The sequence below is a fragment of the Gavia stellata genome, chromosome 1 (genome assembly GCF_030936135.1).
Source record: "Gavia stellata isolate bGavSte3 chromosome 1, bGavSte3.hap2, whole genome shotgun sequence".
Classification (NCBI taxonomy): domain Eukaryota; kingdom Metazoa; phylum Chordata; class Aves; order Gaviiformes; family Gaviidae; genus Gavia; species Gavia stellata.
In genome coordinates this window covers 18,690,260-18,708,435 of record NC_082594.1, presented here as the reverse complement: position 1 = coordinate 18,708,435, position 18,176 = coordinate 18,690,260, and positions in this window count along the sequence as shown.

Genomic DNA, 18,176 nt, shown 5'->3' with positions numbered 1-18,176 from the left:
AGGATAAGGAGGCATGGGCTGCAAGAAGACTTTTGCTACCTAGGAAAAGGGCAAATGCAGTAAAAGGCAATGGGGAGACCTGACTATTCTACAGCAGGACTGAAGTGTAGGCCCATGCTGCCAAATTTCCTCTAGACCCTTATCCATTTATGTTTGCAATAGCAAGTCCCCATAAAGCAACGTTTCTTTGGAGAGGGAGGTCCAGGTCCCCTGTACCTTTTGCTCAGCTGCTGACAGCTTGGCCCCTGATCTTTCCCTTTGCCTTCTGCCAATGGATGGGGGAAGGAGAGCAGAGCCAACAGCCCCAGTCCCTTAATCTCACCTGAGCAATTAATTCTGCTTCATATATGCAGTTAAGTATTTCATTCTCTCTCTGACACAACGCAGCAGGGGCAAGGGAGAGGCAAGGGTTTGCCACTAAGGAATTTGGGGACTCAAGCCCTTCTTTGACCCGCCAACTCCACCCTAGGACACATGGTCAGTTTGTCCCTTCTCCTCCCAAACTGTTAGCTGTTTCAGATGCTGCCTTCCTCCCTTTTTACACAAAATCCAAGTTTTGTTTAATTGTGAAATTTACACAACTTCCAAAACCTTCATAATTCTCACAAATCAGAATTTTTACATTCTGGACAGAAGAGGTCATCCAGATCTGCTGCTGCAGGGACCAGGACAAGCAAAGCGAGTTCATCACCACTGTTCTCATCCCTGATACTCACCTTCCCTTCTTGGGATCACCTTATGCGTTTATAGCAACACAGCACCACTGAAGACAGTGCATGCAGTATTCATCACTGGGGCAGAACATCATGCCAATTATTCTTCATCTCTCTTTTACAAAGAACAGGTAGAAAACAGAAAGAGTTACAATTCTAGCTTCAATCTCACAGCTTCCTGAAACTTATTATTTATTGTTATATTTTTAAATGTATATGATTATCTAAGAACTAGAAGATGAGAACTAGAAGGTTACATAGACATTATACAAATAACAAATACAATATCAAGTTAATAATTCAGACTAGTGAAAGTTGCCCGAAACTTGACCTTTAACTAAATAATTACATGTACAAGGCATGGCCCTGCTGTATTGCTGGAAACACTGTTCATTTCCATAGCACTGATATCAGCTGTGTCCCCCCAAATTAAAGGAACATATCCACTGCCATATGACTAGAAATTACAAGACTAGGCCTGCCCCACAGAAAGGAAAAGGATTATATAAAGAATTAGATCAGTATGACTCATCCTGAACATTGGGTTTGAAGAATGTTAATAGTACTATTGTGGTATCAAGCTGGCTGCTACAGTTCAGACTGCTCTTGGAATTTCCATTATAAATCCTATTTTCAAGGGTTTATAACTTGGCTGTAGTATAAATTCAATCACAGCTGAAACTCAACATACAGAGTCTCATCATTGGAAGCAAAAGGTTTTTCAAAGAAAAATCCTTTTGGTTGTTTGAGGTTGAAGGAATTTAAAAAACAGTAGAATCATTAAGGGAGAGTTGACACTTTTCTGCCCTCCTGTAAATTACAAATGTCCTCTGTATTTAAACTCAGGATTTCATAAGGTCGTTAATCCAGAATGGAGAATGCTATCTCTACGTCTATGGAAACAAAACTCATTAAAAACACTTGATATGTTACCCTGAAAGAGCTACTAGAATGTACATTCAGCAACTCCTCCAAAGTTTCAGTATAAGTTTTGATATCCAGAGGACCAAATTTCAGCATTGGCATAAACTGCAGAGCTTCCATCAATTTCTGAGTGACTAACAACACCATGTTTCAAGCACAGAGTTGTCTCCAAGTACGTTCGGCAAAGCCATCCTATTGGCACCAGGATGGATCTTACAGGGGCAGGCGAGCAACCCAGGTTTCCAAAAATCAGCTCAGGTACATTCGTGTGGTCAAACTCTGGCTGCACCAGAGGCTTCATGTGATCCCTGTGCTTTCTGTGTAGGTTCACAAGACCTACGCAAGTTGATAAGCAGCATTTTGGACATGGTCAGTGCCTCCCCGATATGAAACAGGAGAATACATCCCAATGAGGTATCTTGCTCTATCCACCACTTACCTGGGCTCTTGCCCACTCCCCTCTTCCCCCGTATTGACACAGCTGGGTAATAATAAGCATTTAAGCCATCTGTTAATACTGTATTTTCAGTTCCCTAAGCACACACTTTCTCTGCCTCAGTTGAGAAAAGACCACCATTTCCATCAGCTTCCAGAAGATACAGCTGGTCTTCTGCTGAGGCCTTTATTTCTATACACCTTATATGCAAGGAAAAGAGCAGGAATCCATAGAATAACAATGATTTTGAGTACTCTGAATAGACAATATGCCACATGAAGAAGAGTCTTTGCTTACCAGCTAAAGCACAGACAAACAGCACGGAAAACATCTGTTTATATGGTTGGTATAAAATCAGGAGTCACTTTTGTATTTTTAAGAGAGATCATAGGAAGTATCTGGGTCTTCAAGTGTTTCTAAAATGATGGGAGGCTTGGGAAGGATGGTGCTGGCAAGGCAGGAAGGGTGCAGCTGTGCATGGCACTGTGCAGGGAAGCCCATGCCAGCCCTGGCAGAGTCTTCCCACAGCTGGTGGCTAGCATGGCCCTGAAAAGGTTCAACAGCCCCAGTCCCTGCCCACAGGCGGGCTCACCCCAGGCTGGTCCTGCTAACAGGGCAAAGCACTGCGCTCCAATGTGCCACCATATAAATGATCTACATTAGAAAAAAAAAAAACAAAAAAGAAAAGTCTTCACATTGGCACCTACAAAAAGATTTGTCATAGGTAAGCAGCTTTCATTTCAGATCAAGCTGTTTACTCATTCCTAGTCAGATCTTTAATATCAGTAGCAGTGGTTCAGAGGGTTAATAGCACTTTAATGATACAGGTTGCAACCTAATTGGAAGCCTCTAACTGAGTGTTTCTAAATGGAAGGAATTAATTGCATGTATCAAAATTTGATGGGGCTCTTGTCAGGTGTCCATCTAGATTGGAAGTATTTCCCCAAAGCTGCTGAGTTAATAAGCTTCTTAATTTCATTGAAGAAGATTTTGTTTCATTAACTTTCCTCACCCACATGTGTCAAGATTTGTCAAAAGAATTTCACATAAACATTAGACCACCTCGATGCATCTCAAACGTAAGTGCTACGAGGACCCAGATCACAGGCCCTTGAGACAAAATGTAAAAAACCCTTAGATAACGGCTTTGATCTTCAAATTCACAATGTTCTTTCTTCCTTTTTTTTTCCTTCTTCACATGAGACGTACGTTGGCTAATGAGCAACTCCTGCCGACGTCCACAGTAACCACAGGGTTCAGGCAGTGGGAGCGGCCGCGCAGCCCCTCGATGGGATGCCCCCAGGAGCTGGGACGCTTGGCACCCGGCAGGCTTCCTCACAGCTCCGAATTAGTCTTTCTGCTTGAACTGAAATCAAACCACTCAAAACGTTTGGGGTTTCTTCCCTGCATTAAAACAGTGTTAAAGGGTGTTCAGTAGGTTCTGCAACATACGATGGGATGGCAGAGCCTCCACTTCATCTCACCTCCTGTTTGTAAGCGGTATTTCTTCCCATGAAGCAGCGCAATACAGCAGAAAACTCCCAACCAGCAACACCATGGGAGTCTGTCTGAGGGAAACTTAATGATCCCTTTAAAAAAACTGATGAGGAGGAAAGCATATGAGTGGTAGTTTATGGGAAAATTGAGGAGCTTACTGCAGAAACTTGTATTGCCGGCAATATAGTGAAGGATTGCAGCACTCTGTCCTTGCACATGAGATAATAAATACAGACAAGCAGAAAATATTTCTCCTCAGTATCTGTACCAGTAAAAGATACCCTTTAAAGTGTTTGCTGTAGCTCAAAACCCAGGAACTGGGACCTTTGCAGCTCTTCTAAACTTCAACAGAAGCACGGTGTGTCGAAGCCAATGTTACTGTGCAACACCATCAACTTAAGGCAAAGAGGTGAGGGGAAAGCATGGCTGCTGCCGACAAGCAAGAGCTTGAGAGCAGCAATGGCCGGGTTCAGTAAACGTCTTAGATACCCAACTATGTCAGTCGAACCAAATTTTCATCTCAACAGTTGAGAGACACCACCGACAACTGCCATGGGGCTGGGGAGGTGGAAAAGTTGCCAGGGTGAAAGGAGAACAGGTGAAAAAAATGGCTTAAGCCCAACATCCAAGCACCCTGCATTGGGCAAAGTGCATATGCAGTCCAGGGGTTAGGAATGCGAACCCTATATCCCCACGCCTGGCCAAGAGTCGTCACCAGCAGCACCACCAGCATTGCCAGATGAAAAAAGAAAGGATTCAGTTTGGACTCCCACTTCTCTAGAAAGACCTTCCTGCAGCCAAAGGAGCAGAAGAAAGAGGAGAGAGCAGGTGTCTTTTTACTCTGAAAGGAAATAAAAGGGTAATAGTAGATGTTGAATAACATGTAAAAGTGAGACTTTGCAAAGGGACAACAAAGTTAAGCCACCAGTCTTCAGTAAGTAAAGTAGATTCAGGATCAAAACTGTGGGGTAGAATGTTTCTGCTTATTTAGGTTCACAGTCCATTGTTTCCATAAGGTGAAATCAAGCCCTGGCAAGTTCCTCATATGCAACTGTTACAGCTTATGTAATAGCCGTCAAACAGTAGCTCCAGATGTTATAATCAGAGAAGATAACAATTTGCTGAACAAGCATGTCCCCATGTCACAGAATTTCCAGTGGCAGAGCAGAGAAAGCTGTCAGACAGTCAAATGCACAGAAGTGTGTTTATGGGTGTTTGGGAACAAAAATGCCTCGTTCGCTTCAAACTAAAACTGGCATAAGCCTACTGGTGGGAGGGAAGATGAGAGCTTGTCTGGACTTCTTCCATCTTAAAATAGAAGGGGAAATCTCTAGGAAGCAAACCTACGCACTAAGTCATGGGGAGACCTGAGACTTGGGAATCTCCTGTGGATTTTCCAGACTAGGATGGGTGCAGCTTCAGCAAAAGGTAAGCTTCAAAATTAGCCCCAGCATGGCACAGAGCCAAAAAGTACCACTACCTGCAGAGATGCACAGCGGACGAAAATGGGGAGCAGTGGCCATGTGGAGGAGCAACAGTCAGTGCAGGACACTGGTTTGCAACCTATTGAAAGAGGGACATCCACATAGTTGCTGAACTGGTAAACAGAAAAGAAAGAAGAGACTTCGCTTAGACAAAGGACTACTTCTACACCAAAACATTAAAAAGGTAGGGCAGGCATATCACCTTGAGAGCATGTGGGTTGGTACCTCACTGCACCTTCTCTGGTCATGATGCTGCTTGGAGAAGGAGCATATTCCCAATCCTCAGTGGGGTGAAAGAGTGTCGTCTTCTGAACTGAGCCACACACATGATCCTCTTCAAATTAATTTTAGTGGCAGCACGTATGGAGTAGAGTATAGTGCTAATCAGCATAAACAAGCTTGTCAAAATAAAAGAAAGAATGATAGACTGAGTTCTCAACTCATTTTTAAAGAAATAATGAAATTGCTTCTCTTTAAACTCAAATCCTTTAATTGTGTTTGATGTATTGTAAAATTCTTTTTATAAGCAGAATTACTTATTTTTAAAAAAATAACCAAGGTGATGTTTTCAAAGGACTTAAAAGACATTTTTTTATTTTTTCAGGGTAATTAAACAAAAGTAAGAATAGTGTAACTGTTATACTCAAAACTAGGCAGAAGGAATTCAGCTACTTATATGGGTGGTTGTAAAACAAAATTAATCAAAATTGTACCTTCCGTTACAGAGAACACAGAAGTGGTGATTCTATCTATATTAGAAATGTAGTGAAAAAATGTGTTACACCTGAAAAATGAAATGATAAAAATACATGCCAGCTGCATGTTCCATGGCTGCTATAGCACATACACCACTATGTTCCTGTGGGCTGTCCCCCAAATACCATCCTTGCTGTCCTGCGTGAATGCAAGTGCTTTAACAATACACTAGGTAAGTGCCGTAATACAGAAACATTAAACTTTGCCCATATTTTTTAATTGCATAAGGGTTTTTTAAATAAAAAGCATCACTATCCTTTTTGATCTGTGAAGCTATTCCAAACAAGGGAAAGTAAAATTTAATTAAACCTAATTCAAATCTATTCCCTATCTCCCAGCAGAAAAGCCTTATCTACAAGGGCCCAGCTGCCAGGCTTGCTGAGAGGGCCATATTCAGGGTGGTTTATGTCAAGCAGTCATTACATTAATGTATAAACTGTTCATATAGCCAAGACTGAAACCCAAATCTTTCAAGTGAGAGCACGAGTGCCACAGGCATTCACTTGTGTGCTCTCTCATCCCATGATTTTTCTCATGCACAGGGCAAAAATCCCTTATTTGATGATGAAGAGAAGTGGATGGAATGTCTTCAGGCAAGAAGTTTGGCCTTGGTCTTCTGCATGACAGAAAGACCATCTCCCTCATCCTAACTACTGGTTTGTAAAATAAAAGCTTGATCCCTGCTCCTTTTTTTTTGGCAGTACTAACCTTCAGGAAAAGCTTCCAACTGTAAATCCAGACTGATGAAGGTCCTTCCCTTAGCTCTGAGAAAAGTTCCGAGTCCTGGAGAAGGAAATAATTTAAAACACATCCCCATCTGAAGTGAACTTTGTTAACTGGCACAGCTACTGCCTCTCAGCATGCTGCTGCCCACTGCTCCCCTCCATCCATGCTTAAATCTTCCCCTATGCCTCGCAGAGAGGCAGGCCTTTTACCTGGGGCTCTGGAGTATACTGCCAAGACATAGCGACTAAAACCACAAAACGCTCCACATCGTGGTGCACAAGTCCATTTTTGGGCAGTCATTTCTGTTTCACAGGTCACACACCCCACACGTCAGGGCATCGGTCCGGTGAGCCTCATGTAGACCAGTCCAGCAGCAAGGACCGGGGGCACAGAACATCACTCTGATCAGTCAACGCGCAGGTCTGTGGAAGGCAGCTCGGCTCCTATGCTTTGTGGTTCTTCCCCTGGGGCTTCGGCTCCTACATGGCGCTGCACACTGTGTATGCTGCCCCCTCTCTCCCCTCCTGCCCGGTTGTCTGAACAATTATTTTTTTCCCCATGTTAACTAGCATAGCAGCCAATGGCTTCAATAGTCAGATAGCCCAAAGCAAGCCAGTAGTTACCACCACACTTCTGTCTCCCATCAAAACTTTGGAAAACTGAAATACTACCTTTGTTATCCAGCTCACACAGGATTAATTGGGCCCATGCTGGCTGGGCAGAGGCAGATAGATCTCACCTGCCCAGGAGGTGCCCCAAGGCAGGCGGCAGCCTGGATCTGCTGCATTGATGCTTAGAGACTGAAAGACCCACCAGACAAACAAGAAATGCACAGTATAGAACTTTCTGGCTAACACTGATAATCAGAAGGCTGATTCTTCAGCCAAAGTATCTTCCACAAACAGATCAGCATACCAGTCACAATACCAAGAAGTGACATTGGAAGAATCAAAGCAGGAAAGGTCTTAATAATCTCTCCTCATCAGCTGCCTTCTCAAAACCCACTGCCTTCTGTATCACCCCAAGAACTTAAGCCTATAAAAATTTATATAAGTAACAGGACCACGGAGCCATACCTACTTCTCATTATAAGACTTCCCTTTCTTCGTCGTCATTCCATGGTAACACTCTCCCCCCTCTTCACACATCTAGATTAGAGTATATGCTTTCTAGGACAGGGAATAAGTTGCTATTGTTTATTTATTTATTTATTTATTTGCACTATGAGGGGACCAGCACATTTTTGTGTCTTTATAAATAAGTAACAGAAAATAAACTTGAATAAACTTGACCTCACGTATTCTAACCGTGCTAAAATTCCAGATAACTTTACAAAGACACGCTGTAGAGTAAGCATTACAGCATCTGGATCAAAATAGATAGTGAAAATACTGGTTTGACTAACAATCACACAGTAAGCTGGAATTTAAGCTGAGTTTGTGGGGGTATTAATTCAATTTTATTCATTCACTTTATTTCATGCAATCTAGTAAATATGTGGTAACAAATCCTTAATTATTTTTTTCTGTAGATTACTTTAGTACCTTCTTCCCTCCAATCTCTGGACACTCTCAAATTCAAACACATTCCTTAAAAACATGCCAATTGGTTATGTCTAAGCCAGTGCAAGCAGAATTGCTCTCACTGAAAAGCTAGGGTAGTTGCTATAACATATACTGAAACCATGAATGTTTGCATTTATAGAAACAAAGTAATGATCAATATTCAATACAAAAACTGTGAATACATTTCTGTACTTCATGGGGATTCCTAAAAAAGTCTAAACCAGCAGATAACCTTCCATGGGACCCTTGTGGTTTAAAGAGAGGACTTCACGGGACACAAAACTTATTAGACAGATTTTAAATTTAGTTCACATAACATCATCCCAACATTTGAGTGTTTATTTAGGAACTAGCTGAGACAAAAAGCACTCTTACATTGACTTTGAATCTCCCAGCTTCTTTAAGTTTATTTTTCTGCCCATCCACTGAGGACTTCTGTTTCTGAGAGATTTCATGCTCTATTAATTCACTTGCATTCAGAGGTGATCTCTGGTCTCTCTTCATCCTGCCTGAAGCAGTCTATTCAATTCAGCTGCAGTCAAAGGTCTATTGCTGAGTCTACTGCAGGCCTCGCTCGAGAGCTGCAGATGTTCTCTAGATCTTCCTGGAATATGCTGTCTGCACTGCCAGAAAATCGAGTAAAACAGGACCCAAACTGGACAAAAGAATTGACCCTGCCCAGGCACACCGGTTCCGCCAATCCTGTGTGAATCTCTGTTGTGGAGCAGCACTGTCCAAGGAGCACAATAATATAACCCAGCACAGTAATATATCCCAGCCAAGCCCAAGCAACATAATGGAGCTGGTTAAAAAACCTGTTTGGGATTTTATGGCATTTTTTACCCACTTTATTTGTTTGGCCTGCCAGAAACTATAGGAAGCCTAAAGCAGTTAGAACAAGATGTTCAGGATGCAATGATGTAAGGCAGGAGAACAAGAGCAATTTATTCTGTATCCAAAACAGGACAAATAATATCTTAGTGTAACGTAGAAGAATAAAGAGATGTTTTTAAGCCAGCTGAGGATCTCCCTTGCAAAGCACTTTCTGCATTTACTTTGCCTGCTACCAGCACGTCATCCTTCCCGAGGGGTCAGCCAGATTTGTACTGCCAGTGTGAGTGGCGCTGAGTGTGCACTCAGTGCGTTTAGCATAGTCACTAACAGAGAGCTGGGGATGATCTCCCTTTGTATACGCATTTGACATACCAGGCAGCTTCCCCGCAGCACTGGAGGTGCAGGGGACTTCCGAGCAGAGTTCATGGTCTCTGCAGCCGTACTAGGAACCGAGAACACAGTCTGTGGCAAGGCAGAGGAACGCACGCTCATATCCCCTCCTGTGCCAGCTAAGGGCTCTGATAAAGGCAATCACACCAGCGCATCTGATTTCACTAAAAGGGTGGAGTAGGAAAAGCTGGACGTGAGTTTATCTTGTAGCTCCTGCTCAGTGCTGCTCGACAAGACCCTGCACTTCACTTTGCTCTTCTGGTTGAGCAGCACTTCTGACTTACTCAGAGGATTTGCCAACCCACAAAACACATTGCACCAGACAGGAGAAAGCCAGTGGGACTTGGAAAGCAGAAAGAAGGGGTATAAAAACCAATTGCTCAGGGGACTGGTCTGTCACTTCTAATCCCTCAACCATTTTAAAATCTCGATGCGACACTGGAACGCGCCCAAGACTCCTCAGGTTACAACTGCCTTCATCCTCTTTCACAGTGTTTCAATTAAATGGAGGTGTATTAAAGTAAAAGGGAGTTTGACACGGTCTTCAAAGGGCCCCTAATCTCACAGGAGTTACTGAAATGGAAAGAATATTTTGAGTCATCTCTTCTTGTTTAACTGCCTAATCAGACAGATACTTTCATTGTCTGATTTGTGCCAACATTGAGATTGAACTTAGGCTTCACATCTCACAGCTCCTAATTTTATCACATTAGTTCTCAAATGAGATACAGAAGACCAAGCTCTTTCCAAATGGTAGCTGCAGGACTCCTTTATGAAGTGGGTTAAAAAAGACCTTCGGTACTTTCCTAATAGATAGCCTTCATTATTTACGGATTTTAGAATGACAAAAAAGATTCACTGCAGAGCTAAAGCAAGCTGACAGGCTACATTCAAGTTGCATCTAATAGATAAGGAGACATTGTAGTACAATAGACTTTAAATATTTCTGCAGCTCTACTTTTCAACCTTTTTTTCATGCGTGGAGAATTTGACACCGTCCTCTGCTGGACTTTTGATCATAAGAAGGATATTTTCCGGGACAATTCCTTTTCTGGAGCCCATGTGCTCCATTTAGACTATGTGAGATGTGATTTGGCTTAGCATTGAGGTGTTTTAAAATAATTGGGAAGGGGGGGGGAAAGGTATTTTGTGAGAATTTCTGTTCTCCTGATAGCTAACAAGGCAAGAACAAAAGGGGCTTTGCAGGACTATTTTCTATCGAAACCTAGAGCATGGCATGTCCAGTCACGATCCAATGCTCTTTTGCTATGACACAATATGCTGTCCAGTGGGCTAACAGCAAATATTGGACCACAGGTTATAGGATAACATTTTTCCTACTTTTTTTTTTTTTTTTCTTCAGGAACAAAATAAGTGAGGAAGCCAGTGGCTGATTATATGCTACCAAGGGTTATACATTTCTCTGGTCATTAGCTACAATTAACTGTGTAATTATACAGTTTGCTGTTTTATGCTTCCTGGCACGCTAATGTCATTTTACCTGAAGCAGAAGGATTTAGTTGCTGGTCCTTTTGTCAAAAAACTGTCATCTCTTACACATGCACAGTCCTTGGGATATTGTAAATCCAGCTAAATGAACAGGGGACAGGTTTACCTCTCCATGTAAACCAGAGAATAAGAGTAGCCACTACCATCTCTTTTGGGGCTTATATAGAAAAATTAGAGCATGTGTTGATAACTGAAGGATGAAGAGGGATCCTTACTACCATAGCACCTGGAAACCTCAGCCAAAGAGCATGCCTCACTGAGTGAGGTCCTCATCAAACACATAAATAAAACCTAACCGCAGTCTTTAAGCATTCACAGTTTAGACACAGCCTGGACAGGGAAGAGAGGGCAAACTGGGACCAGAAAGGGAACAGTGTTGCCCAGTGTGATGGTGAAGTAGAAGATGATCCTTTCAACACTGCATTCGGGTTATGCTTCCTTCCAACAGTACGATCGGTCCTGTTGTATTGATTTCTTGCCCATTAAACATGAAGGATAACATTTTCAAACATGTCCCTTTAGCTAAGGCTCCTGAGTCCCATTTACAAAGGTGATTTTTCAAGATACCTGTGGCAGACAGCTATTTGCCCAAGCCACTGAGACCCTTCAGACATTTTTACCCAGATGCTTAATATTAACCCAACAATAGGTGCAACACCGGCATTGCAGCCTTCCCCCATTTCACCCTAGCACTGGCCGCAGGCTTTGCTCAGAGAAGACAGCAGGCCAGGCTGAGGACCCACATGGACATTTGACAGCCCTCCCATGTGCAGTGTCCAGGGAAGGCTGCCATTGAAACTCATCCAAAGCATTGAGGTAATGGTGAGGTGAGACCACCCAGGCCCCAAGTCTGTGGCATGAGTCCATGATATTTGTGCAGTCTCAGAATCCATCTACTGCATGTCATAGGAAATGCATTCATAAGTGTGTAGAGGCTTAAACGAAAGAGAGGACAGACAGTAAAAGTCAAATCCTGTTTGCATTATTTACAGGCACACACATACCCAGCTACCTACAAGGAAGAGATCACAGCTGAATGGTGAACAATACCTAGCTTTCACATGAGGGCAGCTCTGAGAGATTCCCCTAGGCTCAGGCACACAAATCCAAAAGTACCACCAGAGGAGTCCATGCCCAGACACTACTAACCACAGAGGAGGGCATTCAAATCCAGCCTGGGGCCACAATGGTTGGTGGTAACCTGGGGTGTATAGGTCTGAAGCAAAACCAGAAGTCATGCTCAGGCAGTTTAGGTACTTGCTGATCTTCCCTTGGCTTACTGGAGTGGGGCTCTTCTCAACATGAGGCTCCTACCACCTGGGGAGAATACATATATACAATATTTCTTCTGAAATAGTCTTTGACACTATTTTTCCGAAATGCCTGATTATTTCTGTTTAACCACCCTCACAGTAAAGAGCTATATTAAGTCCCAGCAGCACTCATCCCATTGCCTAGTGTATTTTTTCAGTGCAATATGCTTATGACCTTGCACTCTTCTACTATCTTAATGCCCAAAGGACATCAGGGCAGAGCACCAACACAAAACAAAAAGACCCTAACAGGGCAAGCAGAGGCTGACAAGACACAAGATGAACAACCGTGTAGTCTTTTTCCCTGCTTCTGTAAGAGAAACCATCAAGTAAACTCTGCCTCATCCATCCCCTTTGTGCCATTATCCAGGCAGTCTGGCTCACCAGAGCAGGTCACATTTCCACCATTGCAGTAATTCTGTAAAAACTTGGGCATCACTGTGTCCAAAAAGTGAGGAAAGGAATCAGTCAAGTCTTTGTGCATGAAGTCAGATATAGGATGAAATGGTTAAGTGAACTACAGCCATCCTGTCGAAGGACAACCAAGACAAAGTCCAGCGACAGCACATATATGACTCAGCACTATCTCAGTATCAGTTAACACAGTGTCCTCAGTGCACAGATTTAAATTAACTAAAATTAAACCAAAGATGCTAGTGCACAATGGAGATCTACTAAGAGGAGAGTTGAGGTGGTGGGTGGTGGTGGTTCTGAGCACAGATATAAGAGCGTTTCCAATAACCAGGGTGGGTGTCTGATCCTGGCAGCTCTGCTCTGAAGATGCAGAGTGGTGGTTAATGTTGCAAGCAGATATAGTGGAACATGCTGATGAAAGTACCTGTAACCTTCAGTTCCCATCATTGCTCACCACGTCTCAGTCATCCTCAGAGAGCTGCCCTCCACTGCACTTTGCAGGACTCAAAAGAACCATCTCGTTCCTAACCTACATGCCACAGTTTGGCTCTTGCATACGTCACGGTGTTATCTGTCTCCTTGTAAAAGGACAGAGATAACATCCTCCTCCAGTTCATCAGCATGCGTGTCCCCAAATAAATTAACTACAGCAGCCGCTTTTGGTTTTCTCAAACAAATTAAGATTTTGTTCTTAAACTAGGCTACAGAGAAAACATGTACAGCACAGGGACAAAGAGATTATGGGCTTCATTCTCAGGTTGCTTATTGCTACTCCGCTCCAATGTCATTTCAGGGGATTTTCTCTCAATTTCCAACATGACAGTGATCAGAATCTCGATGTGCCCCAGTTCTCCTGGAGAAGGTCAATGAGTTTCTGTCTTAACTTCCGCTATGTAAGAAAGAAGGTGATGCTTCACTCCTGTGATGATAAATTGCTCCTATAGACTCGTTCAGGGTTTGATCCTCAGAGTCAGAGCTAGCATTAATTTCATCAGATACAGAGTGTGACCCTCACCCTTAGTCTTGCAAACATGAGACCTCCATTTAACAAGAGACTATGCAGTGGTTAAATATTTAAAGTTCACTTCTAAATAAGGCTGCCTAAAGCTTAGAAATTGCCATGCCTTCCTATTAGTTCCACAGCATATAGAAATGCTCCTGGATTAAATAGAGTGTTTTGTGTTACTAGAAGCAAGATATGCAAAATATTTGTGGTGACTATTATTCAGTAGCTAAACTGGAGACCTGAAGTCACTGCCCACTGCACTGCCAGTCCTGTCCCATTATTACGAGATGTTTCCCACCTCTGCGTATGTATACTTTTGCCTCCTGTCATTCCTGGAACAGGTTGCCCTGTGAGGCTGTGCAATCTCCATCCTTGGAGATGTTTGACACTCAAGTGGACTGAGCAACCTAACCTAACTGGAACCACTTCAAGAAGGGGGTGGGACTGGATGACCTCCAGAGGCCCCTTCTAACTTAAATTATTCTGTGACTTGTTCACAAGCATATGGAACAAGAGTTACCAGTTCTTTGACTTGTCATCACCTACCTGATTGGTCATTTATCGACCACAAAGTCAGGCAGTTCCCTTTCCCTGACTCGATGTCATGGGTGTAAGAAGAACAAAAAGGTACATCAAAGAGCTTTTTCAGGAAAGAGTTACTGCATGGTATATGAAGCAAACAATATATTTCAGTATTATTGGGTTGAAATGATAAAGAGTAAAGCTCTCAGAAGAAAGAAAATTTTGAAGGACTATGAAAATGGAGTCCATCTGCCAAAACCAATAATTTTGCTAGGCACATTATCTACATCAGTAGACACTGTTCCCAGTTTTGCCAGCAGGCAAAACTTCACCTGAGCTAGAACATTGGGTCAGCACTGTAGAAAGTACCATGGGTTGATCAGTAAATGGCAATCTTCTTCCAGGTGAATGTTGAGCTACCAATGATCTAACGCTAAAAGCCCTGGGTTACTCTTTCCACCTTTGCACAGATGCCCTGTGTGTCCTCAGCACTCACTTAGGCTGATTCAGCTCAGCTAACTTCAGCTACCTAAATTTTAGTCACCTGCTTGTCCAGGCTCTACCTGTAGGAAACAGAGAGCAAAACACCTCCATATTCATCCCTCTTACTTTGGACAGGTATCTCAGATTGGCTTAGGTTTCCCACTGGGGGTGCCTATCTCTCACCCTTCACCCCTCGTCTTTACGCTGGGTGGGGAAGGTGTCTGCTCACTTTGCCCATTGAGATCACAGTCCCGTGTACTGGTTACTTCTTGTCCAGTTTCTGTCTGGCACACAGGAGCACAAAGGAGCACTTGTCCTTGGCTGTGGCATCAAGGTACCATCACTGGACAAAGCAGGCAGACAGCACTGGCATGGCCAGGAGCAATGAACAAACCCAAGGCGCTATCAGCCAACAACACAGGCACCAGCAGACCCAGCGCGGGGAAGAGGCACACGTGCAACATCCCACAGCAGCTGGACCTGCACATTTAGGCAATAGAAGTGGAGAGCTAGCTAAAGTTTTGCTGGTAAAAGGACTGGTCTAATTCTATTTTATGTTCAATTACTTTGCTTAAAAAAAAAAAAAAGAAAAAAGCAGGAGTAGGAGACATTTTGGTGTTCAATGTGGAACGGTGCTTTATCATAAATTCCCTGCACAGCACCAGAAATGTATGATCTGCACTTTGAATAAATATTTAACACCTAAAATGGAGACTCCAACTTTGATCAGGGACCACACTTGGGAATAAACTGTCATTGCTTTTTAAATTGCTGCAGTTAAGCTATAGCAGGTTATATACAGCAGTTATATAAAGCTATATACAAAGAACAGTTTCTATGCCACCACACCAGAAGCAGAGTATGAGTTATACAACACTTAGACTGAGACACTCTGTCCAAGGGAAACTATATTCCTCACTCTGAGTTTTCATATTGGACATTTACACCCTGGGCAAGAAAATGTATTTTCACAGGAATACATATTTATTACTCTTACTCAAACACAGCTTTAAAAATGTGCTAAGTATTTTTAAATCCAAATTAGAATTGAATTGCCTTAACTGTTCAATGCCAGATCTTCTCTTCCTCTGAACAAAACCATATCCAAGAAATTATAGGTTTTAAAATGTTCTAATTAATCCACTGCTGTTCATTGAGAATACTCCAAAGTAGCCATAGCGTCTGTTGTTTAAAGAGCACTGACAACTGGTAATCAAAACCAACACTGTGGTCACTGAGTCTGGGTCCTTCCACGACAGTAAACTCCAGAAAAAGTTGCTTTCAAACTCTGTTACATATACATGAAAATAATCAGTGGGAGGAAGAAAACGAAACAGCTATGGTGATTTCAAGACTGTTTTATACAGCACGCAGCATTACAGAAACGTGTAACCATTTCCAAACACCTGGCAAATCCCTGTCAGGAGCACCAGTTCTTTCATCTTTTAGACATCTTGCATACTTACAAAATAAAAATGTCTTTCACTCTCCAGAGCCTTAAGTCATCCCAAAGTGATGTAAAAGAAACACTGCAAAAAAGCTAACTTGTCTGTGGTAGAAAATATTTTTAATTTCCACTGGAGAACAGTGCAGCCAGCTGCTGTCCCCCCAGGACAGTGGTGAGACTCTCAGTGGTCTGGAGGGGAAAAATGTCACAATGTCACCTACTAAAACAGTGAGTTAATGTTCTGCAGCAAGCAGATGCTCTCCAGCTGTCTCCAAGTCGAGCTGAGCTGAGTTTCCAGGGTCATCCAGCAGCCCCGGTGCCTCTGCCTGCAACACACGGAGCAGCCCCTGGGCACGCAGTGGGTCCAACGTGCTGTGGGTACGGTGCCTCCCTGAGCATGCCCTGCACAGAGCACGGGCACAGGCAGTGCAGAAATCCCAGCCTCAACCTTGCAAACCCAGGACAAGACAGCTCTCCAGGGCAGGCAGGGGGCCCTGCAGGGACCGCTCCCACAGCCCCTCAGCAGATGTCACAGGACCTCGGGACCTCAGCTTTACATCCTATCCAGGCAGCGCTGGTCTGGCACGACATTTGTTTTTGCTTTGTTTTCTTTCCCCAGGACCAAGACATTGCTATGTGTGTTGGCAGTTCTACCTACTACCCTGCCCCAATGCCATTTCTCCTGGAAAGCTGCTTTTCAAAGAGGAGAGAAAGTAATGAGTAAAACCGCTCCCGTCTCTCTCCTGAACAGAAAACAGCTACAGGCTCGCCGTGCCATTCCGGAGTTCATTTCCCAATGAGGTGCAGACCTGCATCTGCTCCCCCAAACTTTCTCATGCCCCCCCAACTCGCAGCACTCCAGAGACCAAATTGGAGAGCTTGTGATTCTGTCCATAATTCCCATGTCTTGAGCTCAGGTAATAACTGGAATTACAGAGGATTACCTTATCAGTTTAATCAAGACAGCATATCCCAGGCCCCTATCAGATATGAGAAACTCTTCTATTCATCCTGACTAAGGAGGTAGGCCCAGATCAAGAAAGGTTTTTAGCTCCTACCTCTCACCAAAAGCAACAACCCATGGGTACCTGCGTGCTCCCATGGCCCCGGCAAGGTTCACTGTGTCTAAGTCATCCGTGCCATAGCCCGTTTGCCATGTAACCCCAGCCCGGGTCAGATGGAGAGCAGCACACTGAAACTCCATCAGTATGCACAGAAATGCACCTTGCACATTAAAGCTTTATCAAGCATAGTTACTGTATAATGTATTTTACCTGTTGCAAAGTGAAGAATTTAAGTCTGGCTCTTCTTTAGGGTTTCTAACAGCCATTTCAGTTCAAAGATCTCTCATTACCAAGTGCATGAAGCCAGCCTGCAAAGCCCAAAGCTGCTCCCTGGCCGGCACCTTCTGCAGACTTTCCATCACACCAGCAAACCTGCAAGCGTCAAAAGATTTATTCCGGCATCGCCTGCCTGGCCCATCATTCATTGTAAGCAGACAGTCACAAATGCATTTTCTTCACACCAGACTCTATTTGTGTACAGCTCATTTGTAGCCATAGGCATCTGATCCATTAAGCTTTACCCTTCAGTGAGCAGACTTTCAGCCCCCAGGACACGGCACCGTTTGATGCCAAGTGGCTCTGGAGCACCAGAAATCCCTCAAGCCATTCCAAGCAAGGGAGGCAGAGGCATGATTTGGTCATGGCTGCCCCCCCAGGGAGAGAGACCCATGGCACCCGCAGCCACCTCTCTGGGGTGGCTGGGGGATTCTGCTCACCTCCAGGTTCTCCTCCAGCAGAGGCTACCCGTGGGTTCCATCAGCCAGGCAGGATGGAGCTCTTTGGGGGAGCCACTGGTAACGCAGCCCAGCTCAGGAACTACCAGTGTAAGAGAAGCCCCAGATCTCAGAGGGCTTTGGGAAAAGGTGCTGAGAGCCATCATCCCCATGCTGAGGCTGAGAAGCACGATCAGCTCCGGGCTGAGAAGGTGGACAGCCTGCGGGTTACCCAAACTGAGAACTAGTCAATATTGGAGGTCAATTGCTACAAGACTGTGCTCACGATAAAATGGGAAGCCACTGGGAAAGGGATGATAACGTCGGCTTCATGAAGATTTACCAAAAGAGAGCATTGCCAGGAGAAAACATGACTGGAG